At 40.7% G+C, this 14,026-nt stretch overlaps 1 long non-coding RNA gene across 1 annotated transcript in view; it reads left to right on the forward strand.

Moving 5' to 3' along the window:
• Positions 1–13,391, forward strand: part of LOC117380369 (uncharacterized) — a 95,425-nt gene extending 82,034 nt beyond the window's left edge. The window contains exons 4-5 of the long non-coding RNA XR_004542148.2: positions 6,186–6,239; positions 12,676–13,391. This is a non-coding gene — a long non-coding RNA (uncharacterized LOC117380369). The remainder of the gene's footprint in view (positions 1–6,185; positions 6,240–12,675) is intronic.
• Positions 13,392–14,026: the final 635 nt, after the last annotated feature.

The following is a 14,026-nucleotide window of genomic DNA, read 5'->3' on the forward strand; positions in this document are numbered from 1 at the left end:
ACAATTCCTGCTCACTTTATCGTCTGGTTATTAGATGTGCATAAAGTTTAACGTGCAACAGTTTGACCGGGGCCTTTAACGTGTGTCCAGATGGATATTTTTGCTGTTTTTATTATTACAAATTACAACAATTATGTGGAAATTCTGCTGGCTCTTGACATGACACAGTTTCAAGACAAATGTGAAAGTTTTTAGACATTTTTTAAACAGTAATAAGAGCGTTTACACTTGTATTTTTCTATTATATTGAGCTGAATTTGTTTGCAGAGTGTGTTTGGAAATATAACAGCAATTTTTAGTCTTTTAGTCTATTAAAACATAAATTATTATTTAATTTATCCATAAAGAAGCTGTTAAATAGTTTAAAATGGGAAATATCAATGGATTTCAGACTGTTGCCATAGCGATAATAATTTTAAACTTGCAAAAAAAATCATCTTTTAAATGGGAAAAACTCCTCAACATGTTGCACAAAACAGGAAGCTGCAACCCATGAATAATATATAAAAAACACACAAAAAAAACAGAATACAGGCCTGTCACGGCAACAAATGTATAAACAGCTGCAGAAAAATATTCAAAAAAATGATAATATTGAAATACTAAAGCAGGACTATCCCAGTAAACCGTTTAAAAATATATTTAATTAAAAATAGACACGAGCTGAACAGAGTGAACCAACAGCTGGGCATAGTCACCTGTTCAACTCTGTGCTGCGTATTACCAAAAAAAATAACCAAAATCTTTGCTTTTTTGTAGGGAAAATGCAAAAAATAAATACAGTTTGAATAGAAAGTCGCTTGGACGTGAGAGAGATGACACAAACACAGTCACGTTGGGTAAAACTGCGATGGACGGTTGATTTAAAGTGACTGTAAATACTCTTTAGAAATATACGTTTTCCAGCCTTTTCTTTTCTTCATTAAAGCCTCTGTCCCTTTCATAATCCAGCCCCGGACGTCCAGTGGAGTATTTCATCTCACATGTAACGCCCCGTCCCCCTCGCTCCTTAAAGACACGCTTTTATCCTGCTTATCTGTGTCCCACGTGTTAGAAGTGTCTTTGTTGGTGTTTGTTTTGTGTCGTCAGTCATCGCCACACCTCTGAAGCGCCGCGTTGATGTGGGTCTTGGCAGAGTTGCTTATGCATTTCCCTCTTCTAACCTAATTAACTGTGACACGGGGCTCGGTACCTGTGCTGTTTGTGTGACACCTCCCTCTAAACCCACACACACACACACACACACACGCACGAGTCCGATTACATTCACCACACTCACTTGTCACCACCAACAATTATTGTCAAAATATTTTTAATCAGCTCTCGTGCATTTGAGTGTTTGACGTGAGGAGAGATTGTGACAGAGTAAATGAACAGGGAAATGATGAGACGTCTCCATTGTGCACACGTCAAACTGTGAATACATTTGAGTTTACTTGAATTAATCGCAGCCGTAAATGAAAAACAAACGTGTTAACTGTTGTATTTAAGAGATTATTTTATTAGGAGCAACTTTTTAGCAGACGGTGTTGTTGATTCTCGTTAGAAAGAGGCAGATTTGTTTAGTAAAAGTCGTGTAAATTCTCATGTACATGCGATTAAAATGTACAGAATCATTAAAGATAAGAAAAAAGTATTTATAAACCACTTTGATCATTTGGTAATTATCATTTTGCTCTTATATTTGTTAAGAATAATCACTATTTTATGCAACAGGTCCAACTTTAGGTTAAAATTCGTTGAGCAACTTACCTCAAATCCTCTTTTAAACCACAAAAACACTGCGTTAAAACAGTAAAAATCTTAAATTCTGCACCAAGTAAAGGCCAAAGATCGTATTTAGGATAACTGTGTTACAAAAAAAAAAAAAAAGAACTTAAGGCCAAATCAAATATAAATGCTTTTAGACATTTCAGATCCTTTATTTCTCTTAGTTCCTCCTGAAACGTGATGCTAAAATGGCTTATTTTTATGTCATTCTGCAGGACGGGGCAGTTTGTTTGGGTGGGTGCTTAATCCCCCGGTGGAGCAGAGCGCTTTGGCCTTTTTCGTTGGCCGGGGATACAGTTAGAGGCCTGGGTGCACTCGAGCAGAGGAGCTGAAGTCTGCCCCCTGTTGGTTCATAGTTTCTGTTTCTGCAACAAACACAAGATTAATGTTTGGATCATTGGTTAAGATGTTGTTTGTTGAGGAAGACAAGAAACTGTGGATGTGGTTGTAGTTTTATTCAGCTGTAGCATGAACTTTACTCCTTTATTCTTACTCTTGTTTCTTCCTCGTGATGAGATAAACTGTTATAAATTGGGGAGTGCTGTAGCGAGGTGATAAGAGATAGGAAAAAGCTCTTCTGATGCTCGTGTCGACTCCCCAACACGAACAAAATGGACCAAACGGAAATTTATTGTGTGTGATTTAACATTGCAGCTAATAAATCCCCAAAGTAACAGAGCTATTGACTGTTTAAGACACTTTATACACGTTTTTAGTTTATAGTTTCATGTAAATAGTGTCATGTACGTCGTCTTGCAGCTGTCACGAGTTTTATTTATGTTTTTATTAGTGTCAAAATGTCCCTTTTGCTCTCAGGATTTGGTGTGATTCATAAACCTGTCATTGTAATGTGCTATAGGCTGTAACTTATTATATATTATTAATGAATGAAAATGTCCCATTGAAATAATCCAGGCTGTTTTAGACACTGAATTCAAGCCTATTTTGAACTATTTGTTTGATATTTACCAAGAAAAATCCACAATTGTTGAACCTGATCAATTATAGTGGCTCCTGACTTAAATAAATCTGATATTTAGCTGCAAAAACTGCAAAAAAAACTGAGTAATGTGACATGAAACTCTGCAATTGTGTCTCATCCCATCATTTCCGAAGTGATTCTTATTAATTATCTTTGCAATATCTTCTCAGGAACTTCCAAAAAGGCAAATCCACAATTGTTTAATCTGCTAAATAGTGACTAGTGACTTGAATTTGCTGCTTTGCTTCAAAAACAGACACATAAAAAAACCAACCCTTGTCCAATAATGACGTCACCAGAAGCCCCTGCAGCAGCGTCTTTATGCTTTACCACGTTCTACAAACACTCGTCTCTGTCTCGGGCTGATCTGTCGTCTCGTCCACGTGTCGTTTGATGCTCGTCGGACCTTTATCCTCCATAGACGTAGTAACGCGGCGTGGTTATTGGTCTGTTGGTGGTGGCAGAGGGTCTGTGTGTGCAGTGGGCCCTCCGCGTGGGCTCTCTCTGACAGATCTGGGTCTCTGCTGATGTACTACTTGGCTACAGGCCTGATTCCTGGCCATTACCAACAGATAGGGATACTTAAAGGAGGTGAATGGGTTCGCTAAATCAATGACCGCAGCTTGTCCCTTTACCTGAACGCTGAGTGTGTTGTTTTTCTTTACATATAGCGCTGCGTTGTGCTGTTTTCTTAGAAGATCGTCAAGAATGTGGATACTAAAAGTGCGTAAAAGTACTTCAGAATCCACGTAGAAGTGTCAAAGCTGGAAAGAAAACATTTAGAACGATAGAATTTCACCTTTTCTGAGTAGTTTTACAAAGGTCTTGAAACCACACTGTAATAATAATGAAATATTGCCTGGAAAATAACAGTGTATTGTCCAAAAACATTTCGTTTTTTATTACCATTGTGCTGTTGAAATTTGAGCAGCGTGTCTTTATTTTCCTTAGTCAAAAAAAAAAGGTATCGTGGCAACACATTATTCATGTTTTCAGTGCTTGTTTTATGAATTGGGTTTTTTGTAACCTTGCAAATTATGAAAGACAAAACTACCACGTGTTTCTCGATCCGTATCACAGACTTTAGACAAAATGTGAAATACTTATCTGGGTTGAATAGTTGTTTTTTTTGATAGACTATCTCGGATTCCCAGACAGTTCTGTTCTATTTTAATTCACGTAGACGTCTGAAATCACTGGTTAAAACTGGGGCAAAACGTATTAAACATTTAAAGTAAAGTCTAAATCTGGTGCTGAATTTGGCTGGTACCAAAACGTTTCTTGTTCTGCTCTTCATTTATCATTCGACACGCGGACAGCTCTAGATTTGTGAAGAACAGACGGTGATTTTATTACAAATTGGATCACGTGTTCACTGTCAAACTGATAAATATATTTAGATTATATCGTGTACATCAGCTGTGAATAGAAGTGTTTATTTTTGCCATGACAATAGGAGCAACTCAGTATGAAATCTGCTTTAGTTTAGTTACATTTATGTCATTTTGCTCCAGAAAACTGATGTAAAGTCGTGTTTTTATAAATGCAGAATAGCTTTTGTCTAATATTATCCATCGTCTGGCTCCGTCTCACACAAACCTTCTGAAAAATGAGACCAGCAGCTTATCATTTACACGTTTCAGCTGCAAAACGTACTGTAAAAATAGCATGTGCGCGTGTAAATGTCGTATACGCAGCTATACGGAGCCAGAAAAGTGCACAGTCACAATGCGTCGTCTAGCAGTCAAAGAGGATTGACGATACGAGCCCTGCGCAGACAGACAGACAGGACAGACAGACAGGCAGGGAAAGCAAAGCAAGAGGGCAGTGTAGATCTGCTTTGCTGGTTCTCTCGCGATTCTCCGGTCGCTGATTTGATCCTACAGTGTGCCGTGCGTCGCTGTACTCCTCCACTGTACCCCTCCCGTCTGTCCCTCCCCCCATCGTCTCTGCCTCTGCCGCTTGCCTCTCCTCTCCTCCTCTCTCTCACTCTCTCTCTCTCTATCGCTCATACCAAAGCCAGTGGAGATTAAATGTAGCTTCTATAAGCCAAAGCACATCACAATGTTTCTACGGGCCCGCTTTCAATCTAATAATAATAATATCCTTATCCATTCTCCGAGCATGTCATTCCTGTCAATTCGCCATGGGATATTTTGGATTTGTTTCGCCTTAAATGAAACTCGAATAAGTTGTTGTGCAGATAAGGAAACACAATAGAATATCCACTTTCTTTGCTTCCTCACCTTTTGTCTCTCATCTGATCAAGAGGAGGAGGAGGAGGAGGAGGAGGAGGAGGAGGGGGAGGAGGGGGAGCCGTGGCTGTAAGCGATTACAGCTGTGAGGCAAATTAATGTAAGATAGCCCCCCTCTCCTCCTCCTCCTCCTCTTTCTCCTGCACCTCCCTCTCCCCCCTATACCCACCTCCTCCTCCACCACCAACAGCACCAATAAACACCACCTCCTTCGTTGTGATATGGCGCTATGCTTTTTCTTTTTTTTCCTCCTCCCGCCAAACGCAGAGGAGAAAGGAGCCAGAGGCGATAGGTGAATATTGTACAAGGGGGTGTGTGCGTTCATGTGGTAAATCTACAGGGAGTTAGCTTCCTTTTCCTGGATCCTTTCCTACCTACAACTTCCACTATTACTACTACTACTACTACTACTACTAATACTGGGAACACTACTACCAGTACTGCACGAATAAAACAATGAGTGAAACATATTTGAGGCAGACGCAGACGTGTGAATTCTGGCTGTTTTTCGGTTGAATTTACAGTGTTTTTTGAAGTCTTTAGTCTCCGTTTGTGAGGAAAGGCGAGCGAATGTGTCAATGCCGCTGCGTGTGTGTGTATGTATGCATGTGTGTGTTCCCCTCTTACCGCCCCCCTCCTCCTCCTCCTCCTCCTCCTCCTCTCCTCTCCAGCTATGCTCCACTGGCACTGTCGGCTACATGCACTTTCTCTCGCCGCTTATCTCCTCGTTTCCTCTCCTTATACCTGCTCCGGCTACGAAAAGGAAAAACAAGAAAAAAAAAAAAAGCGTGTCTGCCTCCCTCCTAAGTATCGGCGTTGTAGTGTGTGCTGTTCCCTTTCGCTGCATCGTTGCGTTTCCTGGTGGCTAGACGCGTTGTGCCTGTGTCCGCTCGCATGTGTATGTATGTGTGTAACAGTGGAGAGAGAGGGAGAGAGAGACAGGAGTTAGCGCCAAGGAAGGAGCAGTGGAGATAGACGGAGAGAGAGTCGTCTATGTGCACATGGTTCATTCCGGCTCGGTCCCGACAAGCCATCCTGATTCCGTCCCAATTGGAGCGCTCGCTTTTCCCAAACTTTTTCATTTCGCTTTATTTTCTGTAAGTTAAAAAAAAAAAAAAAAAAAAAAAAACCTTGAGTATTTTCTGTCTTATCTTTTTTTTTTCCCCGCTCCGGAGCAGGCTGGAGGAACAGCGGACACGAGCAGGCATCCAGGTCCGAAAGGCTGGGAGGGGGTGAGTCGATACCAAACATAATCTTTAACCTTGCCTCTCTGCTTCCCACCAGACCACCGCAGTAGACTGACAAAGACGCAGCACTTTGTTAGACAGGGATTTGCAGTTGCAGGACAGAGCTAGTCCTTGAGATTTTCATTATTCTTAACAATGCTATGACAGTCTGCCTCTTCTGAACACCATGTCAAAAGGATTGTTAGACGTGCGCCAGGCCCTTAGCTTCAGATATCGATGCTGTGATTGATGCTCTGATAGCTCTTTGTCTTGGTAATAATGCGATTTGACGATAAAGATTTTCCACTTAGCCGCCTCTGGATTGGAAATGTTAGTGTGTTACTGTACGGCGGGCAGGAGCAGCAGCAGCAGGCTCCCTACCTGATGGCAGGAGGCATTTTTCAAAGTGCTGTATTGTTCCAGCGATGTGGGGGAGGGGGACCAGGGGGAAAGAGAGTTGAAGAGAGGTGGTGGTGGTGGGGGGTGGTCAATGTTGTGTCTGGCTGAGGCTTGCACTTGTTGTATGTCCTTAGCATTGCGCCGGGGAGACCGAGTAATCCAGGCGTAGATGTAATTTGCGGCGATACTCGCTTATGCCTGATGTAACAGGGATGCTCAGACAGTTCGAGTCCTCATTTGACTCTGTGCACACCCGCGCCACTTCTCAAATCCTAGTCTAGAGTCATTCGGACGGTCTGACTGCATGTCCCTCCATCCCTGAGACCCTAACTTGTGACGTTGTGTTTTCATGTCCACGGGTTAGGCTCTCGGGAGCTGAGAGAGATGCTCTACTGCGACGACCTGTCTCCAGTCCGCTCCTGTCTGCGGCTTTTACCTTTCCACAATGGGCCGAGTAACAGTGAAAAGGCAAAAGGGAAGGCCGTGGCGCAGTGTGCTATAGGCGTTCACCACATTCGCTCATACCGTGCCACGTTTTCGCCGCGCTGGACCAATCAAGTCGAATGATCCTGGTCGGGTCTTGATATTGATTAAGTTCGCTGTTCAGATAATGAGAGATTTGAAGGACTGGTTTGATCGCAAGTTTGGCAATGGATCAAATGATTAAATACGCCACAAAAACGTTGGAAAATGGAGGAAATATCATAAAATAAGGCAACTTGTAGGCCATTAGAATCCGATACTATCCATAAACGTACAGTTTTTACATTGTCGTCGCTCTGTTCAGCGATTTATCTTGATTTGTTGCAAAGTAATCGACTAACTCACTCCATCCAGTCGAGATACAAATGCTAAATAACCCTGTGATTACTAATAGCTTGACTGGATAGCATTTATATAGCACTACTGGTTCATTATATCCATAGTTGATGATTGTAAGTCGCTTCTGAACAGTTTCAAACATTGTCCGACTAAGTTTTTAAAAATTACAGTATTACGATTATACTTTATGTTGGAAGTTTAAGTTTGTAGCTCATTTTTGCCTCACTGAATAGCATTAAAACAGGTGTAATCATTTAAAAACATGCATATTCTATCCATTTTAATAAATATTACCCATCTGTGTGGTATAAATGTAGTGCTAAACTTAAAAGGCTTTGTAAAAACTTCATCAAATTGCTAACAGGTAGCACCCAGCATCTTCCAATTTAGGTCCTGTGAAAAACCAGCGGATTGCCATAAATGTTTAGCGTTAACGACTGCTAGTTTCGTGTTTATAACTCTTAATTTGCCTGGTATGTAAAAGCAGATGAACCACAGAGTAGCATCTGTAGCTACGAAATAAAGCTAATGGTAAAGTGATAGCATTAACCTCCGGGATGCCACTAGAGGCTGCAGCAGCATCTGTCAGTGTGATGGCTCTTTGTCTAGTCCCGCGCCGGGCTCAGGGCTGCAGACTGGGCACAGCCTTAATGACTTTGAGAGCGGCACAGAGTAATGTTGCGAGCGTGACCACGACAGCTCTGTACATTATGTGCTTGACCTCAGTGAACTTTCGTCGAGGCTATGGCCCGATGCCTCCTGCTAACACATCCGGAAAAGGTGCAGCAACCTGTCAACAACAACTGACCCACTGGATTATTATGGAAATGCATGAGCTTGTTTATTTTATATGACATAGTGAGTGGGATGGATGATATTAGACTAATGTGAGATGTATAGCGTATGTGACAACTACTGATGGGCGATGCCAGTGGGTTTTTCTGTTGTTTTTGTGTTTTGATACTGTGGCAAGTGAAATCAATCTAATACCAATGAGTTTTGTTTTGAAATTGCATCAAAAATCTTCTATAACATGACCTTGGACAGTTTGAATTGATCTAAAAACTGAATATACGAGCAGATAAAGTAAAATATAAACAATATGTGTCAAAATGATTATATTTTAGGCGTATATTTAGGCACGACTTTCAGTATTTTTGCACGATAATCAATACTTTGTGATACCTCAGTCAGTTTTGCTCCATGCATGACCAGAAACAACCATTTAGCATTGTTCTAGCTGCATTTATAGCAGTGTAATCAGCTTCTTTTAACAGTAACATGAAGATTTTTTGAACTTTATCTTGCATTTTAAGAGATGCAACTCGATAGATTCACTGGATGAATCTAACAAGAACAGAACCAGGCCAAGAACCAGGATTAATTCAGGTTTCAACTGGGTTTCCTCTAACTCTGCACAAGATCGAAGTGTAGAACCTAAAGTTTGCACATTTCGTCTTGACATAATTGGATTCAACTCTCCCAAACTGCATTTCTGACACATGAACAGCCATCCCACCTCTGAGCTACTCGATTAATCACAGGTCTATGGCATTTCCGAACTTCCTTAGTCTGATCTTTACGCAGTCATCAGTGGCATCGTAGGTAACAGGCCTATGACGAGGAGACTCATTTGTCATTGTACAACTGAAGCATACATTAGCCTCTACCTTCAGGTATCACTGCGTCCTGCAATATCCTTTTAGTTTAGCAGGGCCATTTTTCACCCCAGATTCATTTGAGGCATATTCCGCCGTAGCAGAAAGATATATTACTTTGGTTCATCATAGCGTAGCAAATGTCTACTTCAAATGGGGCGTAGCGTGGATATTGATGAGGGCTTACTTTCAGAGGGCCCTGTGTTTAAACAGATGTGGAATTGCTAAATTTAATACTTAGCAAGTTAAGATCAGACACTTCTTTAGATACGCTTCTGGCTATGGATTTGGATGAATTGGAGTCTCGCTACTAAGAACCTAATTTGTATTTCTGTATTTTTGATCTGCATAAGTTCCTTTTAGAGTTTCCCCCCTAGCCATGTTAAGTCTGAACATCTTGGCTTGAAAACTGTTGCGCATTTCTCCAGGCAACTATCTTTCATTACTTGCTCTTGTCTCGTATTCTTTGCGCTTGATAATTTCGTTCCAGAACCCAAACCTACGCGTAATTTTATGAATGATTTAGCTCCACATCTGGGTAACAAGTCCAGATATCCGCAGTGTATTTTGCTTTACCGTGATCACGAGGATTACGACAGACGCTTCTATCCATCGCTAATCAACTAACAGGGATTATATCATTTCTCCCAGTATTGCTAATCTTACGGTAGTGTGTTATATAACCACGATGTCTTTATCTGGCCCAGTTTCGTCAGACTAAAGCTAACCTGAAGCGAGTTAGCGACTACTCATGGATTTGCTGGAGCTTGAGGCTTGCTCTATTGTTCGGCTGCTGTGCACACTGTCTGTACACGGTGTCCCCACAGCTGAAGACTGGCTCAGCCTCTGGTGGATACTGGATCTCGGGCACGGTTCGGATCGGACTTATGTTGCACCAAAACGCACGACAAATCTTCTTTATTACCAGAAACTTATTACCCTGTGCCACATCAGCTTTTGAGTCTAGAAACCAGGTGCTAATCAGTGTAATGTTCTTTTTTTAAGGTGGTCTCAGTCTGTCGTGACCCCCTGCACTTTTTATACTTTATTTAGCGTTAGTTTGGTTCTTTTTTTATTGCACTGCAGGTATTGTCATCTTTCAGTTTCATTTCGACTTCAGGCCTGCAGCCGGAAGCCACGGTTGATTGATGTAACTCGTGTTTAAGGGTGCACCTGCGTTAAGGTGGTCTCCATATATCTTCAAATACACTTAAGGTTTAGTACATACGTCTGTTACTACGATTGAAACTGCAGCAGACTCAAATTTTGGTTTAGTTTTAAGGTAGTCCCAGGTTAGATATACTACTATACTATGTTTCTGACCAATCCTGAAGCTAAAATATGGGCGTTAACTGGTCTGATGAGCTTTAATGTAGTCTTTTTGGTGCAATATTTAGCGAAAATGTCGATATTGCAAGTCTAGATGATGCAATAATTGATATATAGCAAGAAAATTAATATATCACAACAGAAAATTCTTCTTTTTTTACAGAAGTGTGCTGTATTTTGAAACTAAAATGGACAAAAAGGCAGATATATACATGATTTTACCTCATAAGTTGCACATTAGACTTGGGTTAGTCTTGGTTTTGTCTTTAAGTTTTTATTTTGACCCAGTTTGTCTTGTAAATGAAGGCACGTGCTTCTTTTTTAGTTTGAACTGAACGTATTTTGCCAAAAAGTACATTAAAATATCACAATAATATCGTTATCGCAACATAAAACATAAACGTAGTTCTCAAATATGACAGGCTTGTTAAGTTTTTGTTCTATTGCAATTTTGTTTGTAGTTTTGTTCGTTTTGGAGGTGTTTTTTTTGTGCTTCTGTGGGTTTATTATTGAACTGCTACTGTGTCAAAACTTGCAGCTCAAAGGCAGGTGTTGATTGAAGAAAGGTTGAGTCATAAGGTGGACTGGAAGTTAGTTTGACTCGAGACAACAAAATACAACCAATATACACCCAATATACACCCAAAATACACCTCAATATACTCCCAATATACACCCAATGTACACCCAATATACACACAAAATACACCCCAATATACACCCAATATACACCCAAAATACACCCAATATACTCCCAATATACACCCAATATACACCCAAAATACACCTCAATATACTCCCAATATACACCCAATGTACACCCAATATACACACAAAATACACCCCAATATACACCCAATATACACCCAATATACACCCAAAATACACGCAGTATACTCCCAATATACACCCAATATACACCCAAAATACACGCAATATACACCCAATATACACGCAATATACACCCAGTATACACCCAAAATACACCCCAATATACTCCCAATGTAAACCCAATATACACCCAATATACACCCAATGTACACACATTTAAAATGATCAGTAGTCGATTAACCAACGTCTTACTCTACCATTTTTTTCAACTTTTTACTAAGATTTTAAAGATTTCCGTGCACAAAAGCAGAAATGAGACGACATGGACTGACTTCGCTCGACTTTTGTAGTGACTGGACAGTTTTTTTCTGCCTTTTCATTCACAAATATTCTGTTGTACTTCTCTGAATTTAAGCTGCACGATCCTAAAAGTTTGGAAGTTTTACCAGCGCCACGTTATTCCCCTTTTAGTCGATTGATCAATGGACAGGGCGTGTGTTTAGTCACCTAAGAATTTCTCAGGTCGACTCCAGACTCCAGTTTTTTCAACTTTTTCTAGCGACTGCTGCTGTTTTGAAGATGAAGCCAGAAGCCAGGTTATGATTGAAGTCGTCAGTTTTAAGGTAGCGTTTTAAGACGGCCTCAGCTGCTTGGACATAAGACTTATCCGTGCACTTTTATGGCTTTTAACATCGTCATTACTGCACAAAATGTTGAAGTCAGAAGGCAGGTTTTGATGCATTGCGTTTAAGGTAGTTTTTTAAGGTGGTCTGCATCTCAAAACTTAGAGAATTTATTGCCCCCCGAAAAGCAAACAAGGGAATCCAGCCTTTGAATCGATCCCAAATCTTTTTATATCTGTCTTTTTGTTGCAGCGGCGCACGTTTTACCGCTAGTGCCATTTTTCTTTGCCACTCCCTTGTCACTGAGCAGGAGCTGTAGGCTGTAAGACTCATCTATAATCCTCTATCCACTGTGCCTGTGTCCCTTTTCTATGTGTGTGTGCCTAGTCTAGCACTTGTTCTTCACACCACAGCTCTGATCGCAGTGAAACAAGATGGCGTACACTGCCTGCCGTCTCCACGTGGACTGAGACCCTCCTTCCTAAATAAATGCCCCCAGTGCTACCTATGGCACCACTATGATGCACTGTAGGGATTGTTGCACACCTGGGGCCTATTTGCTCTGCACATAGCTGAGATGTCGGAGGCATTTGTCAGCGATGTGGCTTGGATGGGTTTTAAAACATCCAGGAATTGGTGCAAATCCAGAGCGTTCATTGTTTTCCCAGCCTGTGTGTCAGCTGCCAAACTGTATGCTGTTTTGTCTGCAATCTGGGCGGTATTGAGCGGAGCTGGTAGGCTGGGTCTTTTAAGCAGGATTTCTCTGTCTGTTTTTTACAGAGAGGCAAAGGAAAAGCAGAGGATTGATGGAACAAACTCGCTCTAAGGATGCTGAATCACAAATTAGAAGACCTCGTTTTTGGATTTTACTGGAAACAAAAAACCTGCAATGAACTTCAAAACGCCAAAAACACTTCTGATAAACGTTTAATCTGAAATACCTGCCACTTCCTGTTGAAACTGTTGTACTATGGGTGGTCAATTTGATGTTTTAAAACTCTATAAACCTACTTCACAACGTGTTGATGCATTATTTTCTACAGTCTGAACCTTCCTACTCAAATCACACAACTTCGACTGTCATCTTTTGCTTTTCAACACTTTGTATCTCAAACGCAGGACTAAACGGCTCCTGTTCACACAATGGGTCTGTAAATAGAGGACGCCTGTTTTGTTAATGTAAGTGTGTGTATCCTTTTGTGTTTGGGTTTGTATTTATGTTGTACTTTTATGTGCTGGAAGTGACTTGACAAAATCAAACTCTGCAGAACAAAGGACTGTCCCCAGAGCAGAGTTTAAGTTATAACTCACAGTATTTACTATTATTTTGTCTTATTCTATTTATAACTGGGTAGTCACATTGTCAAGTCATATGTTGTTGTATTTTTAAATGTAATAAACTTTTTACGACTCCTGCAAATCAGACAAGTGTATTTTTAATGTGTGTTTCTGTGTTTCTGCTCACAAAGTGGCCTGTGTCTAAAGCTCACAATAATGTGTTGTTTTATGAAAACAGAATGACGCCATTGTTCTGCTCTTCCCCACATGCCCCGCACAAAAACATCTTCACACATCCAGGTGAGGTCTTGACATCAACTTTGTGATTGACAAGAATCTGGAACTCAAATCTCTGTGCGGTGCCACGAAACACAGATGGATGTCAAATATTAATGTTCTTTTTGATAATTGATGGACTCATCACTGGAGCCACATCCTGGAGCCTCTGAACACGTCAATTTGGTCCAAGTTTGTTTTCTTTAATGGAAACAGACTTAGCGAACGGAAGTCCATCTAATCCAAGTGCACGCTGTGTCCTTGGGCAAGACACTTTACGCACACAGTTTACTAATATGACTGAAGAAATGTGAGAGGAGGACTTCTGAAAATCTATTGCTTTCAAAAGTAAAGTACTGTCACAAATGGATAGTGTCCATTAAAAGTGTGCTGGCTTACAGATCTGAAGGTTTATGTGCCACATCACTGCTCTTATGTTTTAAGCTGCAGCCTAAATAAAGCTCTCTGTCGTTTCACATGACTGTCAGGAATCAGGATTATTATTAGAAATGCTCAGTGTTTGAGATTTGTTACTTTGGGATAAGATTATTGGAGCATTTCAGAGGTTCAGTGTTTC

The sequence above is a fragment of the Periophthalmus magnuspinnatus genome, chromosome 13, assembly GCF_009829125.3.
Source record: "Periophthalmus magnuspinnatus isolate fPerMag1 chromosome 13, fPerMag1.2.pri, whole genome shotgun sequence".
Lineage (NCBI taxonomy): Eukaryota > Metazoa > Chordata > Actinopteri > Gobiiformes > Gobiidae > Periophthalmus > Periophthalmus magnuspinnatus.